This window comes from Mus pahari, chromosome 7, assembly GCF_900095145.1.
Source record: "Mus pahari chromosome 7, PAHARI_EIJ_v1.1, whole genome shotgun sequence".
In the NCBI taxonomy this organism is placed as follows: Eukaryota; Metazoa; Chordata; class Mammalia; order Rodentia; family Muridae; genus Mus; species Mus pahari.
Genome location: NC_034596.1, coordinates 58,021,396 through 58,038,144, shown reverse-complemented (window position 1 = coordinate 58,038,144; position 16,749 = coordinate 58,021,396). Strand labels below are relative to the sequence as shown.

The 16,749-nt window shown below is 34.1% G+C and overlaps 1 protein-coding gene across 3 annotated transcripts in view; it reads right to left on the bottom strand.

Annotated features, from left to right (window-relative positions):
* The window catches only part of Lrfn5 (leucine rich repeat and fibronectin type III domain containing 5), a 307,094-nt gene that overhangs the window by 152,793 nt on the left and 137,552 nt on the right, over window positions 1-16,749 (bottom strand). For all 3 annotated transcript variants that reach the window (XR_003844237.1, XM_021201686.2, XM_021201685.2), the window contains exon 2: window positions 15,271-15,445. The gene's annotated coding sequence lies outside the window, so the exon portion shown is untranslated. The remainder of the gene's footprint in view (window positions 1-15,270; window positions 15,446-16,749) is intronic.

Below are 16,749 nucleotides of genomic sequence, written 5' to 3'. Positions count from 1 at the left end.
CACATACACACACACACACACACACACACACACACACAGGCACACACACGCATATTACATGCACTACACTACACATGCATAGATGACACACACACACACACACACACACACACACACACACCATACACACACATATATACAAATACATTGAAATCAGAGAAAGCAGCATTATAAGGTAAGCAAAAAACAAACACGGGAAAAATTTGGTCCTTGATCACTTCAGTTAAATAATATTTTTTAAATTATATATATATATATATATATATATATATATATATATATATATCCTGTATTTCACTACTTGAATATAATTCTTCATCTTAAATATTTCCAAACACAAAATGTGTGATATATAATGTATCATATATATGTAGATAGATGATAGATAGATAGATAGATAGATAGATAGATAGATAGATAGATAGGAAGGCAAAATAAAGAATCCAAAGTAACAAAGCAAAAATGCCAACAAGATTGTTTGGGATTTTGCAGTTATCATGCAGAATATGCAAGATAAGTATAATTAATTATGATTATTAATTAATTCTAATTAATTAATTAGGAAGACAACACAAGAAGGAGAAGTTGGTGATATAGGAAGAGAATTAAAAAAAATCTATGAAGAAATAAGAAAGAATGCTTTTGATTAAACCAAATCAAATTAGGCATAGACGTAATTATTAAACATGAACATATGAAGATACAGTTTATTGAAATAAATGAATCAGACAATGGAAAATAAACTAAACAGATTATATGAGAACTGAGAAACAATATTGAAAGTAAATGCTTCGCAAATAAAATTGTATAAAAAGAACTGACAAGAAATATATGACAGAGATATTTTTTTAATTCCAAAGCAAACATCAAATGAAAGATGCTGTAGGTTTGGCAATCTTCACAAATCATGACTGTTGAACAGAAGAAATATTATTACCTATAGAAAACAATATTCAAATTATAGGGAACCAAAGAGAGAAAATTGATGAAGGAAACCAGAACATGAAACATATTTTAAATTAGAACATTAGTAAGGTTTTTATCAGGAATGAGAGAAGAATTAAATTAAAGAAAATTTCTTTAAATCATTCTATGTAGCAGACTTAACTACTCCTAAATCCAGATGAAGAGTATCAAGATAAAATTTGTTATTAAATACATGCATTAGGTATAAAAACAAATGTAAACAAAGAGAATTGTAGACTATTAGATCTCCTTGGTAAATATGTAATATTTTCATCATGATACTAGCAAGTTTGAAAATAAGTCTATATAAATAACTATATATTCACTCAGTAGACTATATTCCGTGCATAAAAAGCTGGTATGAACACTGAAAAAGTATGAGGCATCAGACCCTTATGCAAGAGGGTTCTATATGTTCATTAAAACTGTATGCTTATGAAGTAAAATTGAATAAAATAAGTTATTGTATGTTTGAGACCATTATTAAATGTTCCACTTATGAGAAAAAAGATAATAATGAATATTGAAGGGTAAGGCATCATGACAGTGGTCTACTGAGTGAAGGTAGAATATCTGTTCACATTGAAGTTTCTAAGATGGACATAAAATATTCATAAATATTTTCTTTAAATAGGCCACCAATACATTGGGAAAGGATCTTTACCAATCCTAAATTCAATAGGGGACTTATAGCCAATATATACAAAGAACTCATGAATCTTTTTGTATTATATATAGCAGTAAAGAACCCTTACAGGTTTTCTAAAGCATAAGAACAACAAAAATAAGAACTCGCTGATAGGAATAGACAACAATTTATGGAGGAATTAGATAAAGAAACAAAAGCAAGGTAATTTACATACAAAAATTAAATGCCAAGCAGTATTACGTTTGGAAAGTTACAGCAATGAAGAAAAATAAATTCCAACTAGGAGCATCATAAGTTAGAAAAAATGATAGGAATCACCATTTCTTAGCACCCAACCTTCTAAATGCTAAGAAAAACACATGCTTTCCTGAAAGTCTTTTCAATTAAGAAGTATATTCATATATGTAATGGCTCATTAAATATTTCTTATTAATATAGGAAATATCCTCAGCAATGGAGTGTTTCCCTTGCTCCACGTCCTTACCGGCATGTGTTATCTCTTGAGTTTTTAAATCTTAGCCATTTTGACAAATGTAAAATGTAATCTCATAGTAGTTTTAATTTGCATTTCCCTGATGACTAAGAACATTGAGAACTTCAGTAGAGAGTCTTCTTGAAAATTCTTTGTTTCTATACCTCCTTTTTTAATTTGATGATTTTGGTTGCTGGTGTCTCTTGAGTTCTTTATGTATTTTGGATATGAGTCCTCTGTTGAATGTAAGGTTTGTGAAGATATTTTCCTGTTGTAGACTGCTACTTGTTTTTCTGCTCACTCAAGAAAGGTGCACTTACTCAGGTGAGGTCAGGTGAAAACTTAATCAGCAGATAAGGCTCGAGCTTGTTATTAGGCAGTAGAAGGAAAGGCAGAGCTGAAAGTTTTAGAGCAGGCAAAAGGAGAGACAGAATTGGAGACAAGATGGAGACAGACAAGATAGAACCAGATGGGGAAGATGGAGCTGATCCACATGATCTGGAGAAGCTACAAGTAGCTAGGGTTTTCATAGAGGGGCAATAAGGAGTGTAGGGTACATTTGCCCAATGTAGGCATGCAGCTTGTATTTACATCAATTGAGTTTTGTGTTCTTTGCATGGGTATTTTGGGATTGGAGTTTTACCATTATAAATCTGGCTGGTTATTACAATTACCTAGTGTTGCTATTTTTTTCTTTTTTTTAAATTTTTTAATGGTTATTTTATTTATTTACATATTCAATGTTATGCCCTTTCCTGGTTTCCCCTCCACAACCCCCCTATCCCATACCTACTCCTTCTGTTTCAATGGGGGTTCCTCCCAGCCATCCATCCACTCCTGCCTCACCACACTAGCATTTTTCCTATGCTGGGGAATCTAGCCTTCAAAGGACCAAGAGGCTCCCCTCCCATTGATGCCAGATAAGTATTTTTTGCATCAATATTCATACATTGAATTGGTTTGACGTTCTCTTTCTTTGTTGGGTCTTTGTGAGGTTTTGGTATCAGTGTAACTGTGGCTTCATAAAACAAACTGGGTAGTATTCCTTCTGTTTCTATTTTGTGAAATAGTTTGAAGAGTATTGGTATTAGGTTTTATTTGAAGGTCTGATAGAATTCTGCACTAAACCCATCTGGTCCTGGACTTTTTTTGGTTGGGAGACTATTAATGACAGCTTTTATTCTTTTAGGGTTTGTGGGACTGTTTAGATGATTTATCTGATCCTGATTTAACTTTGTTTTTTTGATATCTGTCTAGAAAATTGTCCATCCAGATTTTCCAGTTTTGTTGGGTATAGTCTTTTGTAGTTGGATCTGATGATTTTTTGGTGTCCTCAGTTTCTGTTGTTATATCTCCCTTTACATTTCTGATTTTGTTAATTTGGATATTGTCTCTGGGCCCTCTGGTTAGTTTGGCTAAGCGTTTATCTCTCTTGTTGATTTTCTCAAAGAACCAACTCCTGGCTTTGTTGATTCTTTGTATAGTTCTTTTTGTTTCTAATTGGTTGATTTCAGCCCTGAGTTTGTTTATTTCATGCCCTCTACTCCTCTTTGCTTCTTTTGTTCTAGAAATTTCATGTGTGCTGATAAGTTGCTAGTCTATGCTATCTTCAGTTTCCTTTTGGAGACAGTGCTATGAGTTTCCCTCTCAGCACTGCTCATTGGGCAATCTTCTGCAACATATGCAACTGGAGCCATGGATCCCTCCATGTGTGTTATTTTGTTGGTGTTTTTGTCCCTGGGAGATATGGATGGGGGGTGGGTCTAGTTAGTTGATATGGTTGTTCTTCCTATGGAGTTGCAAACTCCTTCAGATCCTTCCATCCTTCCACTAACTTCTTCATTTGGGTCCCCAAGGTCAGTACAATGGTTGGCTATAAGCCTCCTTATTTATATTTTTCAAGTATGGCAGAGACTCTCAAGATATAGTCATATCAGGCTTATGCCAGCAAACACTTCTTGGCAATAACAATAGTGTCTGGGGTTTGGTGTCTGCATATGGGATGAATCCCCAAGAGGGGAAGTCTCTAGATGGCCTTTCCTTCAGTCTCTGCTCCACTCATTTCCCCTGTATTTCCTTTAGACCGGAGCAATTCAGGGTTAAAATTTTGGAAATGGGTGGGTGGCCCCATTCTTCAACTGGGATGCCCTTCCTAATCTCTGGATATGGTATCTACAGGTTCTATCTCCCCTTTTGGGGGATTTCATCTGAGAGCCTCTTGCTTTTCTGGCATCTGGGAATATCTGGTAACTCTCGAATTCCACATCTCCCATTGTTAGACACCTCATTTCAGTTTCCTGACCCTCTATATCTCTCCTGTCTCCTCCCATACCTGATCCTGCCCCCTTTTTCCCTTGCCTCTCCTCTCTTCCTGCCAAGTCCTTCCTGCCCACTACCTCCTGTAAGGGGCTATGGAGATCTAAGGGAATGATAGCTGGCTTTCTGCAGGCTAGCTACAGGGGGTGGATGGCCTTGGAAGACTGATGGCAAGACCACAGCTTGGGGCTCCCCATGGAGGTTGCAAAGACTGCTGTGGCAGGTGCATAGCTGATTTAGTGTGGAGTGTTGTTTTTTAAACTACATGCTACATATCCCTATTCTATAGGATGCCCTTTATTCTCTTGACAGTGTCCTTTGCTTTATAAAAGATTTTCAGGTTTATGAGGTCTCATTCATTAATTTTTGATTGGATATACCTGAACTATTGGTGTTCTGTTCAGGAAATTGTCACCTGTACCAAGATTTCATTGCTATTCTCCACTTTCTCTTTATTAGATAATGTATTCAGTTTTAGGTTGAGGTCTTTGATCCACTTGGGCTTGAGTTTTCGGCTGAGTGATAAATGTGAACCTATTTGTATGCTTTTAAATACAGACAACCTATTAGCCCAGCACCATTTGATGAAGAAGCTTATTTTTTTTTTCCATTGTATGGTTTTGCTTCTTTTAAAAAATTCAAGTGTAAATGTTTGTTTGGGTTTATTTCTGCATCTTTGATTCAATTTCACTCATCATCTTGTCTGTTTGTATGCCAATACTGTGGGGTTTGCAAGATGTGCAGAGATAAAGATGGATCAGAGTGTGAAGGAATGGACATTCAATCACTGGCCTAAATTAAGACTCACCCACATGAGGGAGTCAAACGCTGGTACTACTAATAATACTCCGCTATGTTTCCAACAGGAACCTAACATGACTGTCACCTGAGAGGTTTCATCCAGAAGCTGACATAACTAGATTCCTAGATGCACATAACTAGATTCCTAGATGCACATCCCAACATAGCTCAAATTGTCTTCTGAAAGAGTTGGGGGAAGGATTGAGGGAGCCAGAGGCTTCAAGAACACCACAAAAAGAACCAACAAACCTGGACCCATAGGGGCTCATAGAGACTGAACCACTAACCAAAGAGCATTCATGGCCTGAACCTAGACCTGGTACACATATGTTGCAGATGTGCAGCTTGGTCTCCCTTTGGATATTTCAACAATTGGTGTGGTAGGTGTTTCTGACTCAACATCTGCTGCCTGGCTTTGGATCCCTTTCCACACATTGGGAGGATACACTTAGTCCTGAAGAGACTTGATGTTCAAGGGCAGGTTGTTACTCAGGGGTCAGGGTTCCCCTTCTCTAAGGAGAGGGAGTGGGGGTTATTTGGAACAGGAAGATAGGAGAGTGGGACTGAGATGTTGCACTCAAGATGTAAAGTGAATTAATTAATTAACTAACATTTATTTCCTTGTAGAATTAGACTAGAAAGAAAATGGATCATTTTGTTTTAAGCTATTACAATTTCATATTTATTGATCCAAAATTTCCTTCCTGAAGTACATAGTAGGGTCATGACTTGATGAAAAGTCTATTAAGACAAATTTCATAGTATCCAAAGTTACTTTACAGTCTATGATATTTCTTCCCCAGAGTACATCCCATGAATTTCTGTCATGCCAGTTTAAAGTCAGCTGCAAAGAAGTTGGGAAGAAGTACCCTTTTACATACATAGAAACAGTCTCAATATAGCTGAATTCCAAAATTAGATCCATTAACACTGAAAGCCGATAACTGAAATAGTTACCCTACAATGTTCATTATGCAAAGGATGACTCAGGGGACGATGTGGGTTACAGTAAGAATAATATTAATTCTTAGCTACAGTTTACTTACACAAACAATGAATGATGTCAAAACACAAGAAGTCATACTTTTAATGTCACAGAAGGATTGGAGATAAAGTTCAGAGTTAGCACTTAGCATGTGGAAAGCCATAGTATCAATTGCAGCATTGAAACAAAACTAGAAAATTTAAACAAGGCTTAAAGAATTATAATGTGTTTTAGACATATTTGTGATTCATAGTTAATTCCAGGCCAGGTAGAGCTACATAATAAATTCAAAATAATAAATGAATTATAATTAATTATTAACAAAAAGGAAAGTTATAGAAAACATGTGGTTTGGATCACAATGCAGCTTATTTATGTTTAGCATTTTTGTAGAGCTCCTAGTCAATAGGTAATAATGGTATTATATGGAACATTGTTATCATATATATTGCATGTACAATTACATTTTACTTAAATATGTTTTAACTGGAACATAAACTGTAAGACTCTACACATTAATGGGATACCACATGATGTTTCATTATATGTGATTTCACGGTTTGTAAACTAGAAATTATTGGAGCTACTAATGACTTGGTGGAGCTGTTTAGGAGACATAATGACAAAAAGGCAGCATAGCTTGTCAGAAACTGTTTCAAAATGTACTTTTGTTTTCAAATCCAGTCAGAAAACACCAGCTTCACTTATGACTCAGTGCAAAAGGAATGTCAATGATAACAGGAGGTAGGGTTTACTGTAAGATCTGTGGAAAACCATAGAGGTATTTACTACTTTAAAAATAATAAAAGAGCCTTTCCCAAACTAAAGAAAGTAATACACATGGCTTCAACAAAATTCACAAAATGATTTTCAAACACTCCTGGCTACTACCAAAACAAAGCAAAGACTAAATGTTCAGCATTATTTGAACAATGCTGAAGATGAACAAAAGGTAGGTACTGATTTTTTCATTTCTTAACCTATTGAAATTTACATGTCAAATCAAATTGCTACAGTTGCTGAATACTATATGATAAAGAGAAAGAGCAAAGAATTAAAATAATGAATCAGGATATGTTTAAACATTTATGACAAATGTGCATGTCAGAATATGAATTTCAGTTTAATTAGAAAAGAATGTACTCTTCAATGAGCAATATTAAGCTATCAGTTACTGTAGTGTTAACAATAAAACAGATCTGCTCTGTACTCTAATTTTACTTCTATTTTACACAATTGATGTAAACAAAGTTTAGAGTGCCACTGTTTTGCAAAATACATTTCTTCAGTGTCAGAGAATAGGTCAATTAATTCACAAAAGCATGTATGCATACAAAAGCATTTTTACACATTTGCACATACATGCATACACTAAAATCAAGGTACACAAAAGATACAATTGACAGTTTTTCCATAGTAAATAGACATTTTTAAAAATTTTGGCTATCTTTCTGCAGCATGAGGCGCTCTTAGAAAATGACTCTGTATAACAAAGAGGACCACCAATTTCATTGAAATATCCATTAGAATATTTTATAATACTTATGAAAAAATAATTAATAATATATCAGTGCTATATACAAACATGATAATTGTGTCAGTGGCAGAGAAATGTAAACAGCCTCACTAGCTTACTGGGCCAAATGCCCACATATCTATACCAGATAAGACTCAGGAGTACTATTAGATACAGACATTGGTAAAAGTAAGTTATGAAGAAACAGCACTAGAGTACAGGGCAACATTATCTCAGACTACCTGGATCGATGGAGAGGAGCATGGTTACCCATCACCATTTAGCAAAAGATTCCTGGAGATTTGTAACATGAGGAAACAATGTCAACAAGACCCACAGTACCCCACCTAAACTATGTATGAACCATTGTGGGATGGGAAAAGTCTATGGCCTGTAGTCCTTTCTCCTCACCATATATTTTGTGACTAGTGTCAGTGGGTGGCAGTGAAATTGTCTTCTGTGTTACCTGTGTTTTACCAACTTGTATATAGGATATGTGTGGGAAATTAAATTACTGTTCCTAAATATGAGATTTTTGGTGTGTAACGACACAGTTCATTATTAAAATTAAGACAGAAGCTAGTTATTAAGAATATCTAGGACCAACCATATCCACAAGAAGGTTAAAAAGAAAAATATATCTTTTCAATAATTTCCCATGATGCCTTAAGAAAAAAAAGAACCTAATGTTACAACTAGGTCAAAATTGCACCCAGAATTAAATGTGAGAGAGAAACAAATCCGTACAAAAATTTCAGTATTAATAAGAGTCAAGTAAATTAATGAATAATGTAATGTCAAAAAATTTTCTACCTATATTATATATATATATATATATATATATATATATATATATATGTAATATTTCAAATACTACAACGATTTTTTTTTTACTGTGTAAAACAAACAAAGCTCAACAGTAGAACTATGAAAGCATTGATAGTGCCTTTAGGTTTCATTGGCATGAATTTTCGTTTAAGCTCCAGTGTTTACAACTATTCAATCACAAAATGTAGTCATTTAGATATTTGTGTTCATATGTTATGCAGGAAATATTATTTCTACATTTACAAATACTTTTAAATTTTAGCAAGTATCTGTTCATTCAGAAATACCAAAATGATTAATTTATAATTAACATTATGGTGAAAAGTTTGTATGTTCACAGCCTATATAACAAAGGATTTATTACTACAAGATGAAAATCTATAAAGTTTCTCATCTCTCATAAAGATTCCAGTGCTATACTATTCTTCTTTTAAATAGTGTTTTCCAGTAATGTGTTATTTATAACTTATTCTGTGTCATTATAATTGTTCTCCTTTATAAAAACATTTAATATATTATTATTATTATTATTATTATTATTATTATTATTATTATCTTTGCTCATTGTGTATATGATATGAGTTTATGTACATAAGGCACATGGTACACCAAATGATCAGAGTACAGCTTTGAGAATATGGCTCCCACTTTCCAACATGAGATCTAGTTTAAGTCACTAGCTTTAAAATCTCAGTACCTTTACCTGTAGAGTGATCTCATGACCCTATCCATTTGTTTTTACCAATGCATAGAAACATAAAAACATACATATAACTGGGATTCCTTACAGTGTTTCTACTAAGAGATGTCATAATGTTCAATTTGTTATGTGAGCATCAGTTGCCATAAGTATTTGTCATTTCTCTGGAATGAAAACTTTCAAACTTAGAACACTAGTCTCTGAAATGCCAATAAGCTTCTGATGTATAGTTGTCATGTAATAGCAAACCGTACCTACTCACTCCTATGTAATGGAAACCTAGTAGGTAATGATTAACATTTGCAATACTTTCATTTTATGACTGGCCTCAAGCTTTCTCCATTCTTCTTCCCTCTTCTCTGACTTCTATTAATTCGTGGATTCCAAATATCAGTGAGATCACAGTGAGATCACATGGTATTTATTTTTCTCTGATCAGTCTAACCTATTTATTTAGCATGATGATCACTTTCTCTTTTAGTATCTCAAGTGGCAGCTTCGATTATTTCTCCTGTATAGTTTATTATTTCACATTAAATATGCATCATACTGCCTTGTTGAAGGGTGGTATACTTTCTATAGTAAAATTGATATTTATTTGCTGTTTTCCTCATTAATATTTTGTCTGAAAACTATTAAATATTTACATTTTATTTAAATATTGATTCGTTTGGGACTTTTCTGTGGGTTCATCAAAATTTTATGTTCATATCCTTGATATAAACCAAAGTGACTATGTTTTTCATGTTTACATTGATTGGTGGATTTGGCACAGAAAAGAACATCATTCCTAGGGTTAAAAGGCTGTATTTTCTTATTTATACAAAACATATGAGTTTACACAGCAAACTTAAATTTTGAGATTTAAAAAATACAAGAACAGAGATTCCTACTTAGTTATCATGGATATTATGTTTAGAAATAAATTAGAATGAAAGTATGAGAACAGATTAAACACAAATAAGATGTAGTTGATGATTCTTGCATGACACTTCCTTCTGTATTACCTTCATCAATCCTCACTTTCTTCCTGAGGCTTTATAAAATATGTGATATAAATAATCTTTTATAACTGCCTACATTTCTGAATTTTGTTCCTCCATAGTCAGAAATTATTATTTTCAATCTAAAAGCATTCCTCAAACACACTAAACATTCTGAACAATTTCTTTATTCTTTGGGAAAAAAAAAAAAAACACGTGTGTTATGATAGCTAGAGAATCAAAACTTGCCATGCAACAACGCAGATACCTGTTGCTCTCCTGATGGCATCTCTATGTCTGATGACTTTTTCTTTTATCTTATTTTCTTCATGGAAGCATTTCTGTCTGACGACATAAAGAGCTCACCAATGCCAGAGTGTTTACTCACTAAAACTCTACATGTCACACAGAATCAATCTTTAATAAACATGGCCAGGGTTGGGAAAGTCTACTGTTTTGTTTAAACATAGACATAAATCATATTGGAAAGACCTAACAATATAAACCTGATAATACAAAATCTTTTTATTAAAATTTCACACAACTACATTTGTGAGTACTATGTTACAAGCCCTCTTTTGATGCAGAAAGTTCTTGTTATGTTAATATTTATCTTTCTTTCACTTTATAAATAACAAAGTCAGGCCTTTAAATTGTGGATTCTTTCTGTGTTTGTATCATTACCATGGGAAGCACTGAAATAATCTAAGAGGTGCTCATTTATTTTAATGGAACTCTATACTCAAGCCATACATAAGTAAGTTGATATAAAAATGCTATTTGTTTTACATATTAAACAATATGTTAAGGCTTCAAAACTTAACATAGCAGTGTCTATAAATGTGCAAATTATCAAAAGAAAACCTGGATTCTTATCACAGATTTCAGCTTGTCTGGAATTAGGAGAAAAATACTACCTAGCAAGAAACCTATCAATTGAAACCAACAGTGTCCTCACTCTATAGCCTAAGACAATGTTCCTGCTTTGGGGATGTCAAGCTCATCATGGAGACTTATTTTTCCGCCAAGTCAAGTACCCCTTGAATGTTACCATATCCAAAAATTGAGGCAAATTAGACATGGATACAAATTACCACCATCCAATGTCAGAGCCAGACAGTATGTGTGGGTGTTCAACAGTGACAAAGGAGGTGATCACTGGCCAACAGCCTGAACGTAGCCCGCAAAGTCAGCATTTCAACTGCATTCTTTTTTTTCATCCTCTTTCATTACCATCGCTTTAAGAATTCTAGAAATATGTTTGTGTCCAAACTCAATTACTATAGTAATTCAAGTATGCAATTTAACTTCATACTTCAAAATCAAGTCTCCAAGTTTTCTTATATTCCTAATCTTCTCAGCTGATAATTCTATATCATTTAGTTTGTTCATGTAGAAATCACTGGAGGTATAGCACTATATTCTTTTATTCTGAATTTCTTCCCACAGTAAGTCATGGATTTTCACTAAAAGTAGCCTTTGGATAGCCTGCCAAGGTTTTTCTTGATGCAATGCCCGCCAAACTCTGTTTCATGTTGATGAGAGATGCATCTGTTTACCTGTAATATTTTAATCTGACAATGCGCCACAGTTGCCTTCACTGATAGATGGTGGCTAACTACAGGAAAAGGGTCCTCATCGGGGTAACCAAGATAGCTTAAAATTGAATTAGTATAAATTGGCTTGTCCTGATTTATTTCCAAGCCAATACCTAACAATGCAGATTGCTTCCAGTCACAGAAAGCCCACTGCTGAGAGTGCTTCTCACAGAGCATTAATTTCTCCAAGCCCTAAACATAAGTAATCACTACTGCTAAGGCAGAGAGCATCCGTGCAGACCTCTGAAGAGGGCACTGCTCTGTAGGAAATACTGCACTAGCAGTTCTGCAAGCCAACACAAACCAGAAGCACAGACAACAGACTTTCCATCAAGATCAGCCAGCTAAGCCAAATTCATTTCTGTTCTCAGCCCTTATGGGCTTTTGGAAGACTGTATTGTCACTCAAGCTTCTGGGATTTTTTTTTATCTCAAAAGGACAACACATCAGCTCATTTACAGCCGTAGAAGGTTGAAATCTATCTCTGAAAGCCAGACAAATTCAATTTCCAATTAATCTCTCTTCATTGTCTTGGATGATGCTATTTCACACACTTAAGCCACATGACAATTTTTACTTTTCAATTCCTCTTTACTCTGTGGTAGGTCCTGTTCTTCTGTGTTATCCTTATTCCCCTACAAGTGTGTAATTGTCGTTTAATGAGAATTTTGATTTATATTCTTTTGTACCTGTTTCAGAAAAGCAAAAGCAGTGTCTTGTTTTTGTAGATAAATCTGAGCAGATTAGGTTAGAGGAGACATTTGTCAAATACAAAGAGGAAACATGATTTACCTAATGGAATTCTCTGCTGCTGTCAAAGTTTGGTGGTACCTCCCTGCTGATGCCTTACATTAATGAGTGGCCTTGTCTACCTCCCTCTTTCCTCAGGAGTTTGACACCACATTTCTAGAACTGTTTGCTAATAGCAAGATCCTATCAGTGCCTTCCAGTTGCATCCAAAGATATGAAAGGGATTTATTTATAAAGTTACTAAGATTCCTCTGAAAGCTATTAAATGCAAAGCACTTAGGCAATAAGTTGCATCTTAGTGAAGGTGGATTTCAAAGTATGTACTGAACAAAATGTTTTTGGTTGGCTTTATTTGAGAATATTTTCAAAGTTTTTTTATTATTATTTCTTCTTTTTGTACTGAGAAATGCATAATTTAACATGTTCTTACTCTGATCATCATTTGGGAGTTACTAAATCTAGTTTATATTCACTTCTTATAATAAGGTAAACTTTCCCAGTCAAGGTAGTCTTCTATTGATGATTCATGTTTTATGGGTTTATGTGAATTATATATTCTAAGTTCATGTATGTAAATATATAAAATGTAAAAATCACATTGATCTGGTTGAGCATGTTACTTGTAGTCTCATAAAATTTTTAGAAGTTCAAAATTAGTTAACTATTTATTAATAATTACTAGGCATTGCAAGGTGCTACTTCGTATTAAATAGCTCCACCAAAAGGAATTATTCAGCACAATATATCACATAAGCATAGTAAGCATCAATTGTATTATAAGAAATAATTTATAAATGTTAAATATGTAGTTTGTGCAGGATAATGTATTTGTTATTAAGACATTCTTAAAGTTTAGAGAGGACAATAAGCTACGGAGATCTTGTTGCAATTATGAATTCACGGGACAGTTTAACATGCATATGCATGAACTCACACAATGTGTATATATAAGAACATTTTCTATTCAGACATTATTATGTATAACTTTTTGTTTCCTGAATACTTTTTTCTTTCAAAACTTAAGTTAGGAAGAGGTGGAATGGAAAAAAAAGTGTGCTTTTTCTGGACAAAAAACTAAAATCACATAGAAAACACCGCTCAAACAATAGTGGTCAGTCACCTCAGCATCCCTGAAGCAGCTGAGTTGGAGGAAGGATTTCACTTTTCTTTTTTTTATTTCTCCATTTCCTATTTTATTCTCAAGATCCAGTACAAACCATTATACTTGTTTAAAACACTAGTGATATGCTATGACTTTCCAATGAATAGTTTGAAATTAGCTTTTAACTAGGAATGCATTTACTTTCATTATTTTCAAGGTAATTAATTCAGTCCAGGACTTTCAGCCTAACATTACTGCCTGTTTAAAAATAGAAAAACGGAAAAGAAAAATAAAAAGACAGGCAGGCAGACAGACAGACAGATAGACAGAAGTGGAAGATCCACTCTTAACAATTGGCTAGCTGGGCGTGGTGGTGCATGCCTTTAATCCCAGCCCTCGAGAGGCAGAGACAGGCAGATTTCTGAGTCTGAGTCCAGCCTGGTCTACAAAGTGAGTTCCAGGACAGGCAGGGCTACACAGAGAAACCCTGTCTGGAAACAAAACAAAACAAAACAAACAAACAAACCAAAACAATTGGCTAATAAATTAAACTATGTTTATGAAGCATATTCCTTAAGGATAATTTCACTTACTAAACACAAATAATATGCTGTTGAGCTTAAGCCAAACTTTTGCAGTTTATGAAAGTAAACCCAAGATATATTCTGAGTGTGGACATTTGATACAATTACAATCCATAAAACAATCACAAGTATCTCTGATATAGCACACACACATATGTGTGTGTTCACACACATATTCTTAGACATAGATATGTGTGTGTGTTTGTGTGTGTGTGTGTGTGTGTATTTGAAAGACAGAACATACCTCCAGTAAAACCATAATATTTGAAATATACCAAATCAATAGTTTATAAAATATGTATTTTTCCAGGAGAAAAATTTCTAAATTCTGAATCCTATAAACATAATCAAGGAAACAATGCACTTACCTGACTTACTAGAACTTAAGAAAGTCATAGACAAAAAACTCAATAGCAAGATTTTGGGGGTTGTTATATACAGTATATTGTGTTTTGTATTTTGCTAAATCTTCTATGTATAATTCATTTTTCCTACATGTAATTGCCATTTTTTGATGTTTCTAATGTACATCTTCATAGTCTGTGATAAACTCTGAATAAAACACAGACTGTTCCATTCCGTAAGCCATCCAATAATGTAAGGCATTCTTCACAAGAGCAACTCATTTCTCTACCTATAGCCTTCAGTTTTCATAACTCGCTAAAACATGTTTGGTACAATACATATTCATTCTGTATGTATTCATGTAATCACAAAATTATTCTTTTAGCCTTTACCTGTACAAGCCACAAGGTTGCAAATGTATCTTGCAAATCTTGCAAATCACGAGCATGAAAACAAACCAGAACATTTCATAATGATTTAGGGTAGCAATGTAAAAACAAGTAGACTTTCACCTTCAATAATAACGAACCCAAAGATAAGAAATGAAAAAAAGATTGAAACAATAATGAACAATTCTGACTTCATTCAGCCTATCAATTTGCAAAACTTCCACTTAACTTCCAAAAAGTATCTTTAAACTTATAGACATGATGAAACTGAATGTGTGCAACTTACTTCTGGAGCCTGAAGAGTGCCTTACTACCATGAAGGAGTCAGCGCTTGGCCTGGCTGCTACAGAAGACTGGCAGGGTGAACGCATTTCCAATGCTGGTTCGGAGAGTGGTGTCAGACGGAAGGTTGTTGGCTACTACATATCTTCTCAATACCCGGCTGAATGGATACAGGAGCTCTTCAGAGGAGGAAAGCAGAACAAAGAAATGGCATCAAAACTTGATTTTAAAGTTATTCAAATTATTGCTGTTGATTACCTGTTCAATTCCAACCCATATTATAATGTTCACTAATTAACACTCAAATATATTTGCATAAAAAGCTTTCTAATGGAAATGTGCAATAGGTTCTCATTCCAATAAATATGTTAACACTCTAGTTTTAATTTATTGGAAGGTGTGTTCTTCTCTCAAAGTTGTTGGTGTCTTAAATGATCTTAAGCCACACAATAGTTTTATAACTCACAGCATCTTTAATTATGACTTGCTATGTACCAGGTACACACATACAGAACATAAGATATAGCAATGAGCAAATCTACATTTTTGTAGGTGTAATCTATAATATGCATAATAATCTGTACTGTATATTGAAGGCCAGGAATGCCTTCACTACAGAGGCCTGTCTGGACTTCAAGAACAAAAGGCTTAATTTATGTTAAATATTAAAATCAATGTGCACACATTTCATACTTATGTGAATGCATTCATAAACATTAGAAATAAAATGGTTACCACACAGATTGAACATGTCCCTGAAGTTCTGACCATAGCTCTCTTTAGTAAAAATATGGTATACAATAAAATAAAGTTTGTGTTCTGTCATTGTATCATATAGTGTTTCATTGTAGCAACTGATAAAAATGCTTCAGTTTGTTATCTTAATCCACAGGGAGTATTTACTGAAAAGCAACAAGAGTCTATTTTCTCAAAGGATGTACAATACAGGAAATGTCATACTCCTCATTTAAACTCTAGTTCTTCAGAAAAAGATCTATTTGTATGGAATATGCATTTTCTTTCTTGTAACATATTTTATTAAGAATTACTAAGTGCCACAGATGAACAAAACATGTTACCTCACATTTCCAAATAATCACTGCAAGAACTGTATTAGGTTGTTGCATATTCTTCTATGACCAGTATATAAAATACATGCAGAAAATCCAACCAACCTTGCAAGGTCATATATTCACTAATAAAAACAATGCTGTCATGTAGAACCAGCTTTCTCCATAAGATGCTTTAGAAAGCATTATATAAAGATTCCATTAAACTATTAAAGGGTAGTCATTAGTCATTTAGTTTGAATGTATTCTCTCCAGGGATTCTCTCTGTCAGTGCCCACAATTATTCACACAGAAACTGCTATGGATTTTCAGGAGATAGGAACTGGGATGAGTCTATTCAGTCATTAGGGCATGCCAATGGTGATGTATCCTCTCTCTCTCTCTCTCTCTCTCTCTCTCTCTCTCTCTCTCTC